A 24,173-nucleotide genomic window follows, 5' to 3' on the forward strand; every position below is an offset into this window, starting at 1 on the left:
TTAGTAGGAGTGCGATTGATTATATAATTTGCACAATTAATTGCTTCGGCCCAAAAACTAAGACTGAGTCCTTTAGATTGCAGCATACAATTAGCCATTTCCTTTAAGGTGCGATTTTTCCTTTCAGCTACACCATTTTGTTGTGGAGTGTATGGAACAGTATGTTGCATTTGAATTCCATTTTCGGTGCAAAAGTTGATGAATGTGTTTTTAACATATTCTCCACCATTATCAGTTCTTAGCTTAAGAATTTGATGTCCAGATTGTTTTTCAACAAAGGCTTTGAAGGCCAAAAATGTGTTAAATACTTCGCTCTTGAGTTTTAAGAAGTATACCCAAGTGCGTCTGGAGAAATCATCAATGAAAGTTAAGAAGTACTTGCAGCCAGAGAATGAAGCAACAGGAAGAGGACCACATAAATCACTGTGCACAAGCTGTAAAGGGGCTGAGGCGTGCCAAGAGGCACGTTTGTCAAACTGTCCCGATGGTGTTTTCCAAGTACACATCCGGAACAAACACCATCTCTGCAAGATACCATAGGAAGACCTGTCACCATATTTTCTTTACATAGATGCTGAAGGGAGCGATAGTTTAAGTGACCAAATCGCTCATGCCAAAGTTTGCTCACTTCATCATTATGAGCAACAAATACTGAGGGAAGATTTGATGACCCAAAGTTGTGAAACTTAGACAACCTTGTGGAATCATCAGCAAGACCAGTAGCTAGAATCTGTTTGGGATCTTTTAGATCCTTGATTACAACATCATGAGGTGAAAATTCAACAATTTTACCTTCACCTGAATGAGTTATCTGATAGACAGATAGAAGGTTGCAGGATAAGGTTGGAACACATAATACATCATTAAACTGACCATTGTCTAGATGAACAGTTCCAGTCCCTACAACATTAAGAGATCTATCATCACCAACATATATATTTTTGGTGTTACAATCATTTAAAGAAGAAAACATGGCTTAGTTTTTGGCCATGTGATAAGAGGCTCCAGAATCAATGAGCCACTCATGAGAATGAGAAGAAGAAGAAGATACATTTAATGCATAACCAGACTGAGATGATTGACAACGACATGCAGAAAGTGCCATTCCCGAAGTTGAAGTTGAAGTAGGCTCCACATGGATGTTATGTTTCTTCATTGCGGCTTCCAAGGCTTCCATCTTCTTAAAGCATTTAGATTCTAAGTGGCCATCTCGATTACAAAAGTTACAATGTCTATCAGTCTTCTTCCATTTGTTTTTATTGGTCTTATCATTTTGCTGAAATGATCTTTCATTTTGAGGCTGAGTTGGTTTAGGACCATTCTTTTGAGGATATGACTTCTTAGGATTCTTTGAATTTGGTTGCTGCTGGGCGGCTAACGCTTTCGTGGAAGAGTTTCCAAGATTAAGAAGACCAAGGTGTAAGAGTTTTTCTTGTTCTCTTATTAAGGAATCACAAAAGGAGTCAAAGGAAGGGGCCTTGTAGTCTTTTCCTTGACAAATGAAAGCTTCCCTTGTAGAATGGAAAGTGGAAACAAATACAGAGTAGGCTGGTCCCAACTTAGTAAGGATGGAATAAATAAGGTTACCATCTTCTTTCTTAACTTTAACACCTTCCAAGAGATATCTAAGGGTCTTGAATTTGGACAAGAAATCTTCAATGCAAGAAAAATTATTAGGATCCAAAGTAAGCAACTCATTTTCAAGTTGATGGGCTCTAATTTCATTTTTAATCCCAAAAACTTTAGCGAGTTTTTCTAATGCTTCATGAGGAGTCTCAAGTTCTGCAATGTGGAATCTAAGATCAGGAGAAATAGACATCCCTATCAAACCACGTGCTTGATCTTGTCTATTTTCCCATTTTGCAGCCTTGTCTTCATCTTTTGGTTTCTTCTCTTGGTCTGTGGCTATTCTGAAGAGACCTTTACTTCTAAGTAAATCTTCCATGTAGGCTACCCATTGGAAGTAGTTAGTGCTGTCAAGAATGACTTGGCATGGACTTTCCATTTTTTAAAAAAAAACTGAAGCTGAAGATGCTAAAAGTAAGTGTTCCAATGGATAGATCTCGAAAAAATAGGCGGTTTTAAAAAAAACGGCTCTGAAAAAGGCTTCCGGATGAAGAAGTTATGGCTTTTTGAAAAAAAAATTGTTGACGTTGCCGGCAAAGTGCGCGAATGTGCGGGAATGAAAAAATCCGCCCCCACAAAATGGAGACTTGAACGCAAGACCTCTACTCTCTTAAAATAGCTTTGAACCAATTGATCTATACAAAAAATTTGAGAGAGAGAGAGAGAGAGAGAGAGGGGGGGGGGGCCTTCGTTTGCGTGCTTGCCTTGAGAAAGCTCTTTTTCCCTACAAAACACAAAACACAAAACCCAACACGAATATGCAAAGAAAAACGAACCTTGTGGCTCGAAGTTAGATTTAGCCAAAAAACTAGAATTTTTTTTAAAAAAATCTCAAAGTTAGCTTTAGCCGAAAAACTAAATATTTTTCTCAATGTTTCTGATTTTTCGAGATCACACTAAGGTGCAGGGAAAAGAGCATACGCATGAGAAAAATCCTTCCTTTCTGTTTCTGATTTCCTTTCTGTTTCTGATTTGCCCAGATCGCACAGAGTCGCAGGGCAAAGAGCATAGGCAGAAATGAAAGGTATAGATCCGGTTAAAAAAAAAGCTAAATAAACCGAAACCAAAATAAGCAGAGAGAAAATAACAGTAAACTGCAAAAAACACTGTATACCTCACAATCTGAAAAATGACGCAGCTAGGGCTACCGGAAACCTTTTCGCGTGAAACGAAAGGGGTTCCTCACTGGAACAGATGCTCCGAACGCAACAGAGTAGTCCTCTCGGCCCGAAAGCAGTCAGAAACAACAGATCTAGGAAATGACAGCCGCATGCAGTTCTACCGGCTTCAGATTTGGATCACCAACGGACGCGGCCCTCAAATAGCTCTGATACCATGTAGGAATTTACAGGGTAAGTTCCTCAGAAAGAATACCAAAAGGACACTGCTCATAACCAGATCACAGATCAATACACCAGTATTTTTGACGTGGTTAAAACCCTCAAAGAGGGAAACAGTCCACGGCCTGTCCCAACGTGGGTACTACAGGCAATTTATTAATCAAAGAATGAAAATTTACATAAGCTTCTCTCATGCACGGATTACTCGAACAATGACCCTCCATGCGCTTTAAATAGAACTCATGGACCAATCGGGTGTCAAGCCACGGATCAAGTGTCGGTAATACCGAGGAGAGAATAAACCGTCAGATCACTACATATTGTGACCGTCGGATTGTAAGTTACAAAATGTACAACGGTAAAGAAACACACTTTACCTAACTCTATACCTAACTCTACACTAGACCAAGTTGAACTTAACTATATCCTATGTGTCAGAATATCCTAACAGTAATACCTATGAAGTCTATCGAGTCTAGTCCGTGCATAGTGGCGCTTGCAGAGGTAACGAACCATGGAGCCATAGAAGAAAGGCTTGTGCTGTTATAAGAGCGTGAAGACGACTGGCTGGGACTTGATGAGGAGATCAAGTAGGGTGATCTTACGCTCCAAGAACTCATGAATGAAAGAGTTCTATTAAGGGAGAAAAGCGCCATGGTGGAAGCGGAAGTCAAGAAGCTTGAGGAAGGAATAAAGAAGGACTTTCTTGATAGAAAGACCGTAGTGATAAAGAAGGACGAGCTCGATTACATTGACAGACTTGGGGACCACTGCCCAAAGTTTCTCAGTTTGCTGCATGGGATGGGACCGTATGTTATTGAGGAAATCACAAAGGGTGGCATGGTACAATTGGAGAAGTTAAATACCGAACTCTTCTGAGGGAAAGTAAAAGGAAGTCGATTGAAGCCGTACACAGGTGGCCTGGCCAGTTGACTAGCCACAGAAATCACAGTCTTAGTGCCCTAGGCAGTTGAAAGGAGGCGCGGGACTACAAAATACTTTGCTCGAGAGCTGCGTGATGTCAGGGTTGTGTGAAGGAGCGGAGTGTCACAGGGTCTGCAACAACGCAAGGGTAGCTGCGCTGCTGTGCGGGTCGGTTGGGAAGTGACTGTTGCAGTCACTATTCACAATGTGATGCTTGGTTTGAGACCAAATGGAGCGGGCGAAAGGAATTTAAGGCAAACTCTATGGGATAGATTTGGGAAAATCTAACGCCAAGGGAGCATTAATGGACCGGATTTGGGGGGAACGATTGAATTTGAATTCAAAAGCTACTATAAACTGCAAAGGGATGCCCAACAAACAACACTTGGCCATTTGAGAATTGAGCTATTGCACGCCTAGATATCTATGAACCCAAATCTGTTTGATTTTTTGAAGTCGAAGGCGTTGTTTGAGCACTTACCTGTGCCGTTGAGAGATTTTTGGAACAACATTATGACCACGCCAGTGGAAGCCATGGATATTGACGAGATGACCGCTGAAGAGGCCGTGCAGGCCACGACGATAGGAAATGCCCCAAAAAGTGCCGAGATAGTTGCAGAAATCCCTAAATCACCGCGCACACCAAGGCCCAAGAAAGACGAGCAACCCATGGTACTAGTGCGCATGTCCCCTAGAAACCCGTTGAGAACTAAATTGACCATGGAAGAAAAGGGGAAAGCAGTTAATGTGGAAACCGATGAGGAGGAGGAAGACCTTGAGGAAATCCTAGTTGAAGAGGAGGAGGACGAAGAAATGGAGGAAGAAACCTAGGATGCGGACCTCTAACCATGCTGCCAGTGTATGTTCCTCCGCGGAAGGGGAAGGCAAGGGTGCCCAAGGACCTAGATGAGAGCAAGAGATCTTTGCAGAGTCCACTGCTACTTGATGATACCATTTTTGAAGGAGCGCACCTAAGATGAGTGCCAAATCTATATTTTGAAGATTGGGATCTTGCGGACCAGGAGAAATTACCACAGTTGGCAATCGCACAGCTCATGCGGCTGAAGAAAAACACTGCGGCGGGAGTCATAGAGTTGGAGCCACACAAGTGGTTTCGCGGAGTAGAGAAAGCAGGGTTGTTAAACCTACTCTGGGTGCCGCATTACCATTGCACACCAGTAACTATCTTTGTCATTAGGTAGCTGCTCTGCTTGGTGCATGATGGGTGGTTATCGCTTGAGGAGCCCATCCCCATCACAGACCATCTGATTCATAGAATTACCTGACTCCCTTGTAAGGGGGAGGACCCAACGGATATTTCGGAGGGTAAGAGCAATGACTTGGCCATCACAGAGGCCATGAAGGCAAAATTCAAGCTGGAGAAAAAGAAGAGAGGGTACGCGATCTCCATTATCAACAATAAGGTAGTCAGAGTTGCCACCTAGATATTGGCTGGCAAGGTTATGCGGAAGTGCCGCGTGGATGAGGTGCCTGCACCGGTGATAGCACTTGCTGTGCAGTGCATGGAGGGGGTCCCATTTAACTGGTTTGAGTACTTGTGCAAGGAGTTCGTGGAGAATTTCCATGAGGCACAGGAACAGGGGAAGACTTTCCACTATGCATGGCTTTTGCTGTCCATAATGCTAGTGGCTTGGGAATTGCCTGAGGACAGCTAGTTCCCCACAAGTGCGGGGGATCTTCCCGAGGCAGTGAATTATGCTTTGCTGTGGGCCACTAAATAAGCATAGACGATTCGAGACAGTAAGATATTTTGGGTGTTCATGGAGATGAACATTAGAATGGGGATTAACCGCAAGTCGAAGTTATCAGCCACTATCTATAATAGTCTACAAAGCTTTGTGGAGTTCAAGGCGGACTTCCATCACGTGTATGTTAGGGTGCACAAGGACCCCACGAATAAGTGGAATGAGATCTCGTATGTGGCCGTGGATGATGTCATATTCGCCGTACTTGAGTTGTGGCCGTTGTAGTGGCGCGCTCCAGCCATCTCTACGTTGGAAACAGAGAAGTTGGCTGCATAAAGGAAGAAGGAGGAGGCGAAACTGCGAATGTCGCAGTTGGTAGAGAAAATAAGAAAAGAGGCAGCAGTAGCAAAGGCGTAGGAGGTGCGGGATGTTGCGAAGGTAGCAACAGAACAATAGAAGGCAACTGCTGAACAACAACAAGCAACGGAGAAGGATCACGAGGGCCATAAGTCGCCGTTGCTTGAGGAAGAGCTCGAGACAAAGGAAGGTGGCACGGACCCATAGACAACTTCTACGCAGTTGAAGCGCCAACGACCAAGAGAGCAAGTGGGGCCATGGAAGAAGTCAAAAGCCTCCAAGACTTCTTTCGACCCGATCACCCTCACTGAGGGGGATCTACATGAAATAGGGAAGACGGTGTGTGACGTCACCACGAAGGCCCTCCAGCAGTTCGCAGAGGAAAATTAGATGGCATTGGGGGCCCTCCGGGCACAAATACAGGAGTTGCAGGTGCGCACTCATTAGGCTGGTACTCTGTTGACTAGCCTCGTAGGAGGGATGGCCGCAACCGAGGAAATGATGCGTGCACGCATGACCATTACTATAGTGTTGCCAGAGGGGGCACTGGTTATAGAAAATGAGGCCGACAGGCCTATGGTTAGTGCAATAAAAGGAGTGGGGATCAACATGGTTGCACTCCCTTAGGAGACGCTCTATGTTCTGCAAGATAGAGTAACTGCAGAACTTCGGGCTAGGGAGGGCTGCGCGCTACAGGTGTTGAGTGAAAAAAAAAATTAAAATGGAACAACTAAGCCTGCAACACAATGAGGTTGTAACACAGAATAGGCAGCTAGTGCAGGTGGTTGAAGAGACCTACTAGATGGTCCCTGAGTTGGCCATCCCAGCAAAGGCACCAATAGAGGTGTGCATCCGGAGGTTAGTAGCGGGGGCACGCGAGGCGCGAGAAGAAATGGCTAAGGTTTAGTTGGAGCTGAACCTTTAGATAGCTGAGCTAAAGTTGAAGGCACAACCTTCAACTCCACCAGAGGTGAGGGAACAACACACCAATGCCATCACAATGGGAACATAGGAGATCAGCAGTGTAGTGAAGGACTACACCAAAATTTTGGAAGAGTCATTCGAGGTCCTCACCACTCTGCAGGAGGACTCGAACATACAACGCTTAGAAATAGAGGTGCATGAGCTGCAGCAAATATATGATGATATGAAAGGGACTGTGCAGATGTTGGCCCTTACACAGAGGCTCACGCGGATGCAACAGGCAAAAGCGCTCAAAGAGCAGGTAGATGCGGCGAGACATAAGGAAGCGATGTTGGAGGCACACATCCAACCATGGATCGTTGAGGCCTTCATCAGTATAGCCTCGATCAAAGCTAAGCTCACGCAAATGTAGGGAACGCAGGAGCAGATGCAAGGAATCGGTTCAGATACAACGGTCTCTAAACAACACGTGCAGGAGGTACAACAGGGAGTTGCTCAGTGCGCTACTGATATTGCAGCAGTTCGGGTAGAGTTGGGAGGTCTCTGTGTGAAGATCTCTGCACTGACAGAGTGACTCGAGGGCGAGTCACAATGTTTGTGTTGGGGGCCTGTTGGGCGTGGGATCCCCCAAGGGAATTTTTGGGGCTTAAAGCCCAGATTTAGACTAAATCCAATGTGAAGGCTCTACGTTTTGTGGGTGTGGAGAGCGAACTTGTAAGCGAGTCATAGGTTTGTCCACCGTCATTTTTGTAAATGTAGTGTTGGCTTTAGAGACCTAACCATGGTCCGTGGACCATGGGATTGTATAAATAGAGCGAGGCTCTAAGTTGTAAATAAGGGGGAATTAATTGATGAATGAAGGATGAAGAATTGAGTCTTATCTAAGTGTAGAGTTGAGTCTTGGGTCGTAGAGTAGGAAAAGGCTCTACAGCTGAGTGCGTGGAGGCCTAGTAGTTTGCAGTTGAGTGCATGGACCCATGCAACTGAGTGTGCAAGTTAGGTTGAATTTGTAACCGATTGAAGCATTAATAAAGAGAAGTTTAATACCATTCCTGTGTATTTATTTACTATTTTCTGCATTGAATGTATTGGGTATAAATTACATTTCTGATGTTTATATGATGTGCGAACTTATATGGTTGTGTTGATTAAGTGAATATAAGATAAAGTATCTCTTTACATGGAGTTAACTAACAGTTATAAGAAGATAAGTAAGGTCCGAGGTGTAACTTGGGGAAATAGCACAGGCCACTGCCTTAACAGCATGAAAGCGTCTCAGCCCCTGGTTAGGGTTGCACAAAGGTGATTATAACAGATCACGAAGGCCTTGTAGGTTAGGGTAGTGTGCGAAGTAACCTGCGCGAAGGTATTCGCAGTTGGACTAAATCGACCCTTTAGACATCTCAAGGGTGTGGAAACTTGGTTGCAGCATCCCACCATACTGCTTCAGGTGAGACCTCAGTCCGCGCTACGTGGGTTGTTGCCAAAAGGGCCAGTAGTGTAGGGATTTTTTTAGCTAATTAACTTTAAACTTGGGTCAGGCCCCCTCAAGCCAACAATAAGAAATAAAATAAGATTAGAAATCAACATCTACACTGAAACCAATGCATCTAGTGCAGGAAATCAAATATCATTCAAAATCAACATCTAAACTGAAATCAATGCATCTAGTGTAAGAAATCAAGTAGTATTAGAAATCACCATCTAGTGTAAGAAATATTATTCCCTCTCTCCCCCCTCCATCTATATTTATATCTCCCTCTATCTTTCCTTCTTTATCTCTCTATCTCAGCCCCAAACATACACACTCTGTACATCTCTCCCTTGTCACTCCCTCTCTCTCTACACTTCTCTCTATTCCTTTCTTCTTAACTCCCTCTCTCCTCTTCTCCCTCCCTCCCTCTCTCCTCCTCTCTCTCATCCTTCCTCTCTATCCCTTTCTCTCCCCTCATTTCTCTCTCTCTCTCTCTCTCTAACCCTGTCACTCTCTCCCTCCCTCTCTCCTTCTCTCCCTCATTCTCTCACCCCATCCATCTTTGTGTCTCCATATCTTTCTCTTAGCCTTCTCTCCCTCTCTCACTCCTCTCCTTCTCTCTCTCTTCATTCCTCCTCTCCCCTCTAATTTAGTTTATCTCCTTCAGTGCAAGCAATCAATTAGGATTAGAAATCACCATCTAAACTGAAATCAATGCATCTAGTGCAAGAAATATTCTCCCCTCTCTCCCCCTACATCTATATCTATATCTATATCCATCTCTCCTCCTTTGTCTCTCTATCTCACCCCCCACAAACAAACATGCTCTCTATCTCTCTCCATATTTATATATCTCTCCCTCTCTCTGTCTCTCTCTTCTTCCCTCTCTTTTCCTTCCATATGTATCTCTATCTCCCTTTGTCTCTCTTTTGTATTTATGTATCACCCCCAAAACATACACACTCTTTCTCCATATCTATCTATCTCTCCCTGCCTCTTCCTCTCCCTCACTCTCTCTCTTCCCCTTCTCTCCCTCTCCCCCCCTTCTATCTCACCTCCTCTATTCTCTCCTCCCTCCCTCTCCCTCCATATTCGTTATTACTCCCTCTCAATCTCTCCACCTTTCTCTCTATGTGCTTTCTTCTTACCTTCCTCTCTCTCTCCCTTCCTCTCTTCTTCTCTCTCTCACGTCATCCCTCTATTCCTTCCTCTCTCTCACTTTCTCTCCCACCTCCCTCTATATGTCCCCCACAATTCTCTCTCTCGGAGAAACTGCACAAATGTCAATGGGAGGCAGATTTTCGCAATTCGAGACAACAATGACAACTGCGGGGAAAAACCCAGCTACGAGGAAAAATTGTGCAGTTCCTGGAAGGAAGGCCAGGCAGGCTGTCGGGGAACTGCTGAGCTAATTTGCATAATTTTCAAGGGGAGCGCTAGGCAACTCATCCAGCTAGGATTTGTACAATTTCTCTGGGGAAGACAGTGCGGGCAGCAGGAAGAACTGGTGATCTAAAAATGGATCCTGGATAAACCTTTAAGTCTAAAAGACTTCATGCAAGAGGTTAAAGGTTCCAAATGGCACAAATCCTTTGTAAATTAGAGGAAAATGAAAGTCTCAGGTTGCTCCTAGAAATAGTCTCATTGCAGATATCTTCTCATTCTGAACCCAATGCAACTTGAATGGGCGAAAATGGACTCTGGATGAAGGAGCTATTGTAAAATGAAAATTGCCCATTGTCCTTAGAAAAGGAGGCAATTTCCTTAAATTTTGAACTATATTGAAAATTTTGATTTTTAGTATAGGCTCACGGGCCAATCCATAGATGACACATGGCAGGCCAAGATTAGGCCACGTGGCCCTGTTTGATTGGTCAAAGAGGAAATATCGCATCGGCGGATAACACTATCGGAGGCTGAAAACATGAAGAAAAACCATGAAATAGAACTATCGAAGGCACAAACAATGGTTCAACAGGGGCCGTCGAATTTGGCTGATCAATGGTCCAGATCCGATCGGCATATCGCATCGATGGTGATAGGTGGATTGGCAATCACAATCAGCGTTGGCATGAACCATGTATATGGGGAGGCCTCAGACTTGTGCGATCTGCGATTGCGACTTATCGCATCGCGGGATCGCAATCGGCGCATTACAATGGAGCGGGGCCACATCTATGTATATACGGGCGATCCGATGGACCGGACCCGATAACATTATAAACCATATTGTATGGATCGTGAGATCCGTCAAACACCATTTTTCAATGTATTTTCATAGTTTTTAATATATTTCCAGAACACAAAGGGGACGGGCCATTCCGATATGTGATGGCAACCTACAGGCGAACCCAATAGGAGAATAAGGTTGATTTAAGGAATTTTGAAGTCCGATACATTGAGTTTTGGTGGATTTTCTCTGTCAAAATACATTTCCACTGTATTAACAAAGCACGACTGTTTCAGGAGCTGCAAAGGCCTGAGGCACTCTTACGTTACATAAATTATGGCCACCTCCCCTTTTGGCGTTAAGCAATGATTGTATAATGCATGGAAGAGGGATTCGAAGTGGATGGAGGCCGGGAAGATTGAGAGATGAGAATCTGAAACCAACAGATAGCGCGATTTGGCTTTTAAGCCATGAATGTAAAAGACTGTTGGCTGCTGAGTTGTTGAACGGTGGCCAAGTTGTTGTGTGTTGCTACTGAATTGTTGACAGTGGCCGAGTTACTGTTGCTATTGAAGGTTTTTGTTGGTGTTTGTTGTGAATCGTAGAAGCCAAAGAGGCAGTGTAGAAGCCAAGGAGGCAGTACAGAAGAAAAAGAGCAGCTGAGGGAGCCTTTGGGGTCACTTGATGTTCAAGTGAAAAGCCAGAGAGTTGAAGGTTGTAGAAGGCAGAAAGAAGCCAGAGTAGAGAGCCAGAGAGCCAGAGCCAGAGTCAGAGCCAAAAGCCCGAACCAAAGCCAAAGTGCTAAATTCAGAGCCAAGATCCAGAACCAAGAGCTAAAGAGCCAGAGCCAAGAGCCAAGAGCCAAGAGCCAGAGGGGATTAAATGGTGTTTGAACCCACTGTTTTTGTGCAAAATAGTAGGAGGTAGGCCAAGAGCTTGTAGAAAATACTTTCACCATAACCCCAGAGAGCCTAGTTGAATTAACTAAAGCTCACAAAGATGTAGCCCAAGAATTGTGGGTGAACTCCTAATTAATTTGCCGTCTTATGTGTTTGTTTTTACTGCTGCATTATTCACTGTTATATGCATTTATATATCAGTTTAAGCACATTCACATATCAGCACAAACAATAGATTTTAAAGAAAATAATCAGCTGAAAACAAATACAAGCATACACCCATATTTTCAAGCATTTCTTAATTTCGCATTGGTTAATCAAATAGACTTGGGAAAATTCAAGCTTTGGAAGTGGGAGAGGTTCTTGTAAGCTAGACAAGAAGCCTAAGAGCCCCATTTTCAGATCAGGTGGTATCAAAGCTTAAGATTGATTAACCCCACCTTCAAGGAAGGTTATATCAGAATGCTTGATTGACAGAGAAAAGACTTATTGTTTGAAAGGTGTTTGAACAACAAGAGGCTGATTGTATGGTTGTTTGCAGACTGACTATTTGCTGAGTTTGCAGAGGTGAAGGGAAAGCTATTGATAGCTTAGTCCAGGAAGGACAAGAAGGAGAAGACCTGAAGGCATTCTTCTATCCCAAAGGACCTCAAGGAAATCCAAAGCACAAGAGGTTGTTGTAAGAGGTTGCTTAAATAAACCCTTTATTTATCTTGTTTAAGTTTTTTTGTTCATTAGCATAATGACAACTTCTACAAGTGGGTCCTCAAATTCTGCGTTCTTCACAAGATTCTTTGATGAAGACATGAAGCAAGAATTGTCCACCATGATGGATATGGTGAGAGAAATGTATGAGGATGGAAGGAAGAGCAACATGCTTAGAAAGAAGATGAATTCCATGAAGGAAGAGAAGCAGTTGCTTACTAACAAATTGTAGGATGCAGGTGTTCAGAAGCACACACTTGAACTAGAGAGTTGGGGAGACTCTAACAACCTTAAAGAGTTTGATGGTGTTCCAAAGGGAGCCACTTCTTCATTTGCTTCACCTCCTCATGAAGGCAATAAAGGTGAAAGAGGCAGGTATAAATCTGGTTCTAATTATATTCCTTTTGATTTTGCAAAGCATGATAAATTTCCACATAAGTATGGGGAAAGAGTTGCATGTTCCTTTTGTGGTTTGCATAACCATGATGTTTCTAGATGTTGGAAGAGAATGGCCACATACAAGAAGCAGAAGAAGAAAAAGAAGCAAGCAACCAAAGGTCCATTGGACAAGGAAAATCATGCTATCAAGAGGATGCACATGTAGTGCACTTACTGCCTTAAGCAAAGACATCTTGCTGCAAAGTGTTGGACACTGAATCCAACAATACTTGCACCAAAGTTGAAGAAAGTGGAAAGAGAATATGGAAGAAATGGAAGTGAAGATTCCATGAATGATGTATCTCAAAATGATTCACATGTTGATGTTGATGTGTAGGCAAGGGTAGTACCTTTGAAAGGGATTTGTAAGGAATAGTTAGAGTTATTATCCAATTAAGATTGCATGTCTATTGATGCATCTACATTATATTTCATTACAACTTCAAAATTACTGTGTACTTAAGTGAAAGTTGAAGGATGAAATGCATGCATGAGCACAGGGATGTCAATGATTTCCTTGGTTTTGAACATGTATGTATAATTAACTTGCAGGGTTGATTGCTTTGATATGCATGTGATGCCATGTTGACTTGGAAGAAGTTAACTTCGTCTCCAAATGGAGATAATGATGAAAGTTTCATCTTTCGAAAAAGAGACATAATGGTCATTTTCTACATGCTTGACTCAAGGGTCATCGGTTTAAAGGCATTTTTTGTGGGCTTGTTATCTAGTCCATCATTTGTATGCAGATGTAAGACATGGAGGTGTTCACAAGATGTGAAATCTATTTCTTTTATTGAAGCAGGAGTTAGTCCATCCAGTTGTTGTTAACAACTGTTTTTGGCAGCTTGTCAAACAGGTACAAATGAAAGTTTTGTGGAGCAGATGTACTTCACATTTATTGAGCCACCTTGGATCAATGATCAAGGAAAAGAAGCTCAAACTACCTTCTATGACCATTTCAGTAGAAGTTTTGCAGGAAGGCAAGGAGGAAGACAGTTCTTCCTAGGAAGACCAGCCCATCCAAGAAGGGAAGTGGTCAGAAACTTTGGTTCAGAGGCACTATGCAAAGGCAATTGTAGGAAGGCTGAAAGAAGAGGGTGAGTCACTCTCATTTACTGCTTAGATCAGCATATCAGTATTTTGGAGACCAAAATTTCTCTTAGTGGGAAGGTGTGATCCAAAAATGGATCCTGGTTAAACCTTTAAGTCTAAAAGACTTCGTGCAAAAGGTGAAAGGTGCCAAATGGCACAAATCCTTTGTAAATCAGAGGAAAATGAAAGTCTTAGGATGATCCCAGAAATAGTCTCATTGCAGAGATCTTCTCATTCTGAACCCAACGCAACTTGAATGGGCAAAAACGAACTCTGGATGAAGGAGCTATTGTAAAATGAAAATTGCCCAATGTCCTTAGAAAAGGAGGCAATTTCCTTAAATTTTGAACTATATTTAAAATTTTGATTTTTAGTATAGGTTCACGGGCCAATCCATAACTGACACATGGTAGGCCAGGATTGGGCCACATGGCCTTGTTTGATTGGTCCAAGAGGAAATATCGCATCGGTGGATAACACTATCAGACGCTGAAAACATGAAGAAAAACCATGAAATAGAGCTATCAGAGGCTTAAACAATGGTTGAACAAGGGCCGTCAGATCTGGCTGATCAACAATCCAGATCCGATCGGCATATTGCATCAGCTGTGATAGGCGGATTGGCAATCGAAATCGGCGTTGGCATGAACCATGTATATGGGGAAGCTTCAGAATTGTGCAATCTGCAATTGCGACTTGTCACATTGTAGGATCGCAATCGGCGCATTACAATGGAGCGGGGCCATCTCTATGTATATATGAGTGATCCGATGGACTGGACTCGATAACATTATAAACCATATTGTATGGATCGTGAGATCTGTCAAACACCATTTTTCAATGTATTTTCGCAGTTTTTAATATATTTCTGAAACACAAAGGGGACGGGCCATTGCGATATGCGATGGCGACCTACAGGAGGACCCGATAGGAGAATAAGGTGGATTTAAGGACTTTTAAAGTTTGATACATTGAGTTTTGGCGAGTTTTCTCTGTTAAAATACATTTTCACTGTGTTAAGAGAGTGTGGTTGTTTTAGGAGCTGCAGACGCCCGAAGCACTCTTACGTTACAGAAATGATGGCCACCTCCCCTTTTGGCATTAAGAAATGATTGTATAACGTCTGGAAGAGGGATTCAAAGTGGACGAAGGTCGGGAAGACTGAGAGACGAGAATTTGAAACCAATAGACAACGCGATTTGGCTTTTAAGCCATGAATGTAAAAGACTGTTGGCTGCTGAGTTGTTGAACGATGGCCAAGTTGTTGTGTGTTGCGACTGAATTGTTGACAGTGGCCGAGTTACTGTTCCTGTTGAAGGCCATTGTTGGGGTTTTTCTATGAAGCGTATAAGCCAAAGAGGTAGCGTAGAAGCCAAGGAGGTAGTGCAGAAGAAAAAGAGCAGCTGAGGGAGCCTTTGGGGTCACTTGAAGTTCAGGTGAAAAGCCAAAGAGTTGAAGGTTTCAGAAGGCAGAAAGAAGCCAGAGCGAAGAGCCAGAGAGCTAGAGCTAGAGCCAAGAGCCAGAGTCAGAGCCAAGAGCCCGCACCAGAGCCAAAGAGCCAGAGTCAGAGCCAAGAGCTAGAACCAAGAGCCAAAGAGCTAGAGCCAAGAGCCAAGAGCCAAAGAGCTAGAGCCAAGAGCCAAGAGCTAAGAGCCAGAGCTTCAAGAGCCAGAGGGGATTAAATGGTGTTTGAAGCCACTTTTTTTGTGCAAAACAGCAGGAGTTGGGCCAAGAGCTTGTAAAAAAGACTTGCACCATAATCCTAGAGAGCATAGTTGAATTAACTAGAGCTCGCGGAGATGTAGCCCAAGATTTATGGGTGAACTCCTAATTAATTTGTTGTCTTATGTGTTTGTTTTTACTATTGCATTATTCACTGTTATATGCATTTATATATCAATTTAAGCACATTCACATATCAACACAAACAACAGATTTTAAAGAAAATAATCAGCTGAAAACAAATACAAGCATACACCCATATTTTCAAGAATTTCTTAATTCCGCATTGGTTAATCAAATAGACTTGGTAAAATTCAAGCTTTGGAAGTGGGAGAGGTTCTTGTAAGCTAGACAAGAAGCCTAAGAGCCCCATTTTCAGATCAACTGGCAAGAAAATCTATGCAGTTTTCTAGAGGAGGACATGATCGTGTTGCAGGAGCTGCTGATCAACATTATGCCATTTTGGGAGAGAGTTTGGGCCTAGACATCACTACACAATTTATGGGCTGATTGCAAAGCGGGACAAAAGGGCAGGTGACAAACAAATCTACATAATTTTTTGAGTGAGAGAAAAGAAAACCAACACAGAAGCCTACCTGCAAGATCTGCACAATTTCTGGGCTGATTGCAAAGCAGGGCAGAAGGGCAGGCGATAGAAAAATTTGCCCAATTTCTAGGATGATGACAGAGTAGGCCAGAAGGGAAGCCTTCCTGTTAGATCTGCGCAATTCTGGGAGACAATGCAGTGACAGGCAATAGAGACTTGTCCCACATGTCTGCGTAGTTTTTGTAGGAAGTGAAAGGAAATCGGGTTGGACAAGTTTTGTGCAGTTTTGGAGATCAATATAGCCTTGGGTCACAACTCAAGTCATTTTTTCCAGTTGACCAGCGGGAGGCTTGATGGGTGATCTTATGAGAAACACACACTGGATCGGGTTCTGGGACAACTTCTACGCAGTTTTGGGAGACAGTCAGCTGGCTCATTTATGGAATTGCGTAGTGCGGGCTTCTTGGAGGACAACCTCAAACTCTGCGTCGTTCTGGGCCGTAGTGCAAGGTTACTGAGATCAGGGTTCGGTTGAAGGAGATTTGTCCAGTCCATAGATTTTTAGGAAAAATGACTAAGTGTGAAAGCAAGTGGACTTGTGCATACATGACATTGTGATCACACACTTAGCACGACTTGATGACAAGACACCTCAAACCAACAAGACAATCATGTGCTCAGTGAGACTGACTCAAAGGTTACGAGTGACAAGTGCGACACTTGAGATATGTCTTCAAACAACCGTGACGACACTTGCACGATAATGCATGAAACTTTGTGTGTGAGTGTGACCGATGTCAAAAAAGTGAAAGAAACTCATGCACACAAAGAAAAACCTTCAAAATTTCCAGAATAAACTAGTAAGCATGACATAGCAATAAACATGCCAAAGACGACAGTTGGTCAAACAAGCAAAAAGGAAGCAAGACACATAGAGGAAACACATGAAATGACTTTATTCTTGCAAACATGCAGGTTATTGAAGATAGAATGATATGACAATGAAAAGTAGTCCTTCAAGCTACATTAAGAGATATACTTCAAAATATATTATTTACTTACCATACTTACCCTCAAGGTGATATGCATCCGACGAAGTTTGCATGAGGTCCCAATCTCTTGACATAACTCAGTTTTTATGCTCAACTCCTTGAGAGTCATTTGGCATGTCATCTTTCCTTGTGGTTACTAAGAGATAGATCTACGCAGTTTCAGAAGATAGTGGCTGCTGCTAGGATGATCTGCGCAATTTTCCAGAGCAAGGTTGGGCTGCCTGCTCTGCACAATTTCTGAGTGCAAGGCAGGTTGGACAACTAGGAAAACACTATGTAGTTTTGAGATGCAAGACACTGCTGCAGGATGGGTCTTGGGAAGACACCTCTATGAAATTTATGAATGTAGGGAAGTTGGAATGCTTTGTGCATTTATGGAGAACATTGCTGGTTCCCTGACTGCTTTGCGCATTTCTGGAGAGAAGTGTTGGCTCCTTGACTACTCTGTGCATTTCTAGAGAGCAGTGCTGGCTGAGCAACTAAGGGACAACATTGTGCAGTTTCTGAAGACAGTGGGTTCCGACTAGGGAATGACACTAGAAGAAACCACTACATAGTTTTAGATGCCAAGGGAGGCTGGGGTCTCTATGCATTACGCAGTTCCAACAGGCGAGGGAAAATCTTGAGGGTTGCAGATGCAAAGCGTGCAATTACAAAAATCTAGATGAGGCTAGGTTGCTCGGGAAACTGACTAAGTGTGAGATCAATGAAATTGGTGTAAACAGTGATAGGAATTGACTATAATCACACACGAACACTTAGTGATACAACATAGACCATTTAGAATGTATAAAAAATAGTTTTCTTGATGCAACAACCTTCGTGACAAGAGTGCGTGAAGTGAGTGTGAAACATGTCTATGTAATGAGAACAACCCATACGCACAAGGTTTCCCCTTGAAGCAGAACAACATTCCCTTGCATGACAAACAATAATCTCGATGACCAAAGATGACACATACTACATAAAGATAAGAATGTGAACAAATATTAAGATCAAGGAGGAGGCTTGAGATCATCACCTTACCAATAAGTGACCAAGGAGTGATCAATCACAGGATACATGGTAGGCTCCAAAATTTGCATGCAAGCCAAAATTTTGGAGGTTGGTTGTAGCCGCTACAACACCTTCCAACTCCAATTCTCTATCCCACCCTCTCTCCTTCTCTCTCTCACATCTCTCTCTCTTCTTTCCTCTCTCTCCCACCTCCCTCTACCTCTCCTCCTCAACTCTCTCTATTTCTCTCTACCCTCTAACTCTGTCACTATCTCCCTCCCTCTTTCCTTCTCTCCCCCCTTCTCTCCATCTCTCCTTCTTTGTCTCTCTATCTCACCCCCAAGCATAAAAATTCTCTCTCCATCTCTTCCTTGTCACTCCTCCTCTTGGGGACCTTGTGTACGACTAGAACATGGTCGCAAGCGTGACATTGTTACCGGCATGCAAAAGTTGCCTGTTGAATGGTAAGCAAGGTTGGTGCAAATACTTACATGAGCCCACAGAGTGAGCCCGAACGCGTTCAGACTTCAAGTAAAAACTTCAAGGGAGGCTCCGAAATTGAATGCAGGCCAAAATTTTAGAGTGTGTTGCAGCCGCTACAACAAACGCCTATCCACCATTGAAATCTCTGCATATTCACAGATATGGTGTGAAACCCTGACCCTTAAGTGGAGAAGCATGTCCCAATATTCGAATCTCGTTCATCTCTTGGTCGATACTCATGGCAACTCCTTGAGGCTCTTCATGAAATTATTGTTGGGCGTAGACATACAGATGGATTTAGACCATGGTTGTCACCCACAAGAAAAATCCTTTCATAGATCTAATCCAACTCTCGTGCAACCTCTATTCAATCAAATTGCAGGCCTACATACTTGTATCACAAATAACAACATAGATTCAACACTAACTGTGTATCACAATGATTTCACCTTTGATTGGCCAGTGCTGACCTTGCTGTTATAGCGCTGTGCATAAGCCAGAAATGGCTGCTAGTTTATCTAACAGAGCCTAGGCAACATAAACCAGATAACAATATCTTTAACAATCCAAATACGAGAGCAGGCTTCTTGGATCTCAACTTTTAGATTTGGCTCTGATACCATGACAGAAATTAGAGATATCATAGAGTGATTATACACAACACCAAAAAAAAAACTTCGATATTTTATTGATCACAATAGTTACACATATATAGGACATAAATTACTCACTTCGACACATCTAGATCACGACTGCAACTCATACATGCAAAACAACAACATCTATATTGACACTTAGGAACTCACAATGACAACTCACAACAACACATGGAAGTATTACTTCCAATAGATACTACCATTTATCAGTAACTAGTGGGTTCATTGGTGTATCTTATGAACACATTACCAGATATGTGCTATGCAGTCAACCAACTAAGCCAAGCTATGGTTAGGCCAACCAATTATTTTGGAAGGCAACTAAGTCTTTTTTATGATACCTCATAGGCACTACCTAGTTTGAACTATGGTACAGACAGACAAAGGGAGTGAAGCTGTGTGGCTTCACAAATGTAGATTGGGCAGAGAGTCCATCCGACTGAAAGAGTACATTAGGTGGAATTTTTAGTGTTGGGTCCACAATGGTTTCCTTGTACAACAAGAAGAAAAGATATGTGGCACTCAACTCGATAGAAGTAGAATGCATGGCTGAAAGTCAAGCAACATGTGAGGAGATCTAGATGAGAAAGATACTTGTTTGATTGTTTGGTCAGATGATGGATCCAACTATGATAATCAGACTTGCATCAATCTCTCTAAGAATCTTATATTTCACGATTGATCCAACCATATAGATATTCAATTTCACCATTTACGGGATTGTGTGCAGAGGTGGATAATGTTGCTTGAGTAAATTCCCACATATGAACAAGATGCTGACATTTTGACAAAGGCCTTGTCAAGAAGGAACTTCGAGTTCCACAGGTGCAGGATAGGGGTGGTTGATAATCCATTTCTCGCTGAGAGGGAGTGTTTAAACATGCAACAATAAATTCTCAATTTGATTTTGCATTGATTAAATTGAGAAAATTCGAATTTCCAAATCATTAGACAATTTGGATGCAGTTAACTTGTGTGATATGGCTTGTGTCACCTATTTTACTCAATAGATTCAAGTTGGAGGAGTTAGAGTTCAGTTAAGCATGTGTGATTGCTAATTTGTAGTAATCAAATTCATTTATCTCAAGTTGTTTTCAGTTAAACTAGTTCTAACAGTTGGAGGAACTAGTGGAAGGTCAGTTGCGCAGTGGGACTTTAGTCAAACTCAGTGATCATCTAGTTAACTAATCAATTAGCCCAAATAGGTAATACATACAGAGAATCAGGTTACCCAGTTGATGTGGAGATTCAAAGGTAGTGTAACATCAGTTGTAGACTATACTAAAGTGTATAGGTGTTGCATGCAACCTAATGATCAACCTGAGGAATTGTGCAATCCGTTTTGGAGAAATTCCTAAATAATAGGGGCTTAATTTCTCAAGGAATTACACAAGGAAATAGGGGCTCAAGCAGAGGCAGAAATTGATTAAGTCTGGGTTAGAGCTTCTCAATGAGTAGAGAGATAAGGTTTTCACTTATAGGTTGTGCTCATTTGAGCAAAGTAATTGTAATACGTCTCTATTCATCAGATTAATGCAAGCGGTCATTGAGGCTTTTAACAGATTTCTTTCCCTAGGAAAAATACTGTGTGCATGTGTGCTATTTCTTATTGAATGTCTGAAATTCTTGTTCAGGACTGTGAATTACTTTCCGCATAGTAGTAGAGTAGGTTTGTGTCTTGTGATTTTGATTAAAACTTCATGAGCAGTTGCAAATCTACACCATAATTTCTACATAAACCTTAATTTGAGGTTTCCAACTTATAAAATAAATTTGGTGTTTTTTTGAAAGAGCGTAGTTAGCACTAGATTTTTTCAACATAGAGGTTAAACATATTTCCACTCCAAGAAGACTACAAAACAAGGAGTAAAGTAATAAAGGGGAAGATTGAAGAGATTCAATCCAAGATTTCTTGAAAAAATTAGTTAGGTGAGATCAAGGGCATCAAACCAGAGGCCATATAAAGTCTGGAAGAACCTGACGATGTGCAAAGGAATTAGGGAAACAACAAAGTAAAAAAACCTGGCGCTGAGAGAAAAAAATAGAAAGCCAGAGGAGTTACTTAAAGCAAAGTAGTCTGGAAAGAGTGGAACCAAACCATAATAAACTATAACTCACCTCTCAAATCACCTTGGAGCTGCAAATGGAGCCATCTCACATGCTGAGAATAACCAACTTGCAACATGAATGCTTGCCCTTGCTTGAAATGATGGTGGTGTGTGGAAACATTTGTGGTAGAGATACAAAGATTTTCCACTTGAATTCATCCATAAAAACTATACCAGAGCTCACATCACCCACCATTAGAGAACCATTGATTGCCATGCAACACCATGTGAGGGAGTCAATGAGCCATCATTAATTTGGGGGATGCATTACCACATCCTTGATGGGATAGGGACAATGTCCCTTAAACCACTCCATGTGGAAAATAATAAGTATTGATCATATTTAATGAATAAAATGATATTTTGTTTAATTATATTTGATAAACAAAATAAAGTTAAAAAAATATTAAAGATAAATATAATGATAAGTATTGATTTTTTTTAACAAACAAAATCATACTTAACTATCAATATCAACAAAATAATTATATATCTTTAAATAAACAATAATAAGTGTTAATATTATATTTTTAATAGCATTTTACAGTGAATTTCAATATTGGTTGTATATGGTGAATAAAATTACAAGTGAAAGAGAAACTAAAGCACAAACACATGTAATCATAATAAGTATTCATCATATTCAAACAATAATCCTTCTTGACATCATTTTTCATCAAAAGTCACAAGTGTGTATCATGAATACAGATAATTGTTCTAAGAAATTGAATCTTTTAGACTCTATGGATTTAAATAGCAACAATAATATGCAAGCTCTTGGATAAAACAAACACTGATTAAGTTTACAAACTCTATTTTGTATTAGTGTAGGAATAAGTCAGATGATGACAAATTTATATTAGAGTTTCTCCAAATAGTCTCAAATATATTGTATCTTGGATCAATAGTCTTTAAATTCAATGGAAAAGTATAAATCGCGCACACATATTTGTTGAAGTTTGAAAGTAAATCTTATCAGTCGACACCTTAAAAGAGAATCACACACACCTTAGCATCTTAACAAACTAATCTAATAAAAATACAATATAGGAGTGGTGATGAGAGAGGACAAAAAGTTGAGTTGGCCCCCCCCCCCAACCAGATTGTTGCCTCCTAAAATAAATCAAATTACAAAGTCAAGATAACCATGAAACACATTAGAAATGAGAAGAAAAACATGGCATTAGCAATGTTTTGTTAAAATAAAATCAACCTTTTACATCATGATTTAATGTGTAGGAGCCAAGACCTAAAAGGAAGCTACCTCTAAGCTTAAACCAATTGCATAAGAGCATGAAATGGTTATTTTTTTCCTTGTTGCCATAACTCTGATTTTTATGCATTTTATAATACAAAGTTGGCTTTAGGCCAACTGATTCCTTTACGAGAAGGTGAAAAATCAAATCCCAACTATAATGCAAATCAAACTCACCCTAGTCCCAGGGGACAGTGGAGTTGCATAACATGCTGTTTCTTAATGTTGACCATATTGACAAAGAGAATAATTTGGGCTCATGTTGTTAACCAATTTCTTTGTAAAATTAAAGTTAGTTTAATATATTGTTTTCACTTTGCTAGAGGTTAGTCAATATTTTAGCGGCTATTTGAAATGTAGATTTATTTTTAATTTCCGTGGTATAAAATCAATTCTAAGTAAAATAAATACTAAAAGACATTGAAAATTGATGTGTGTCATTCTCTCATTCCAACTCATCCAGAAGAGACTTACAAATAAGTTTTAAGACATTACTTGATTTGAAAACAAAACCATATAAATAACTATTAGTCATTATAAACTATATTTTGATTTGAAAGAGTAACAAATTTATGTAAGGGGACTCAATATGTATAATAAAAAGAAAAATAATATAAAATCATAAAAAATCCACTGCACAATCTAAAAATGCTATAAAAAAATATTATAAAATCATTAACAATTCACCATCCAAATTAGGAAATTATAAATTTTACAACATGGATAATTCATAAAGATAACATGTAAATATATGATAATTGGAAAAATTAACATAAGTTATTATTGTAAACTAAATGCTTACCTGCTCTCCTAAATGGTAAGAGCTCACGTAGATCTAGCATTCCAAATGGATCAAAATACATAAATGTGTCTAATAGGTTATGAATGATACCCTAGCCTTTGCAAAAGATTCGATATTAAGAAAATAGTAGCTCATCCCATTATTAGTTAAGAGGGATGAATGAATGATTTTAATGACTTCCACTAGGTTGAACAACCCAAGAGAATAATAACTTTAAGTCATTTTCATATTCTTTTCTATGTCGGATCTTTTGCTATAAATCTTGACTAAAAAATGCAATCTGATTAATCTTATCTTCTTTAAATAGATAGTGCATATTGCATATTGTTGACCTTTAAATAGTTTTAGGGCATTGTTGCATGTTGTGAACCTTTAAATAATTTTAGACCAAACAAAAAATATTTCTACCATCCTAACAAAAAAGTAGCAATCTAATTAATCTTATATTCTTTAAATGAATAGTGCATGTTGCATATTGTCAACTTTTAAATAGTTTTAGAACAAAAAAGAGAAAAAGATATTTCTACCTTTTCTCCTTCTTCTGCCTTTTCGAGATACATTGTATATGAGAATATACTTGTGCTAGGGCCAGGGGTTTTCAAGGTATGCGTGACCTGTTCTCATTAAAGAACAGTCGCATATAAAAGCGGAATTGATAACTTGGTTTGAGAAAAGATCTTCCTTTCACTCCATAGACATTCTTTTTAGTGCGGGCTGATGTACTTTCTATTAATGAGTTGATGCCACCTCATCAATGAATACTTCCATTATGGTTGTTTATGATGAAGTTTTGTATAATCAATAAGTATTAGTAATTTGATGATGTTGTATGAAAGGTGGTTTCTTTGTAAAAATAAATAGTTATAAAATTTAAAATTTAAATATATTTTAAAA

Source organism: Pinus tabuliformis, chromosome 5_2 (assembly GCF_031772625.1).
Source record: "Pinus tabuliformis cultivar Carrire ecotype Pingquan chromosome 5_2, CPIR1, whole genome shotgun sequence".
Taxonomy (NCBI): Eukaryota; Viridiplantae; Streptophyta; class Pinopsida; order Pinales; family Pinaceae; genus Pinus; species Pinus tabuliformis.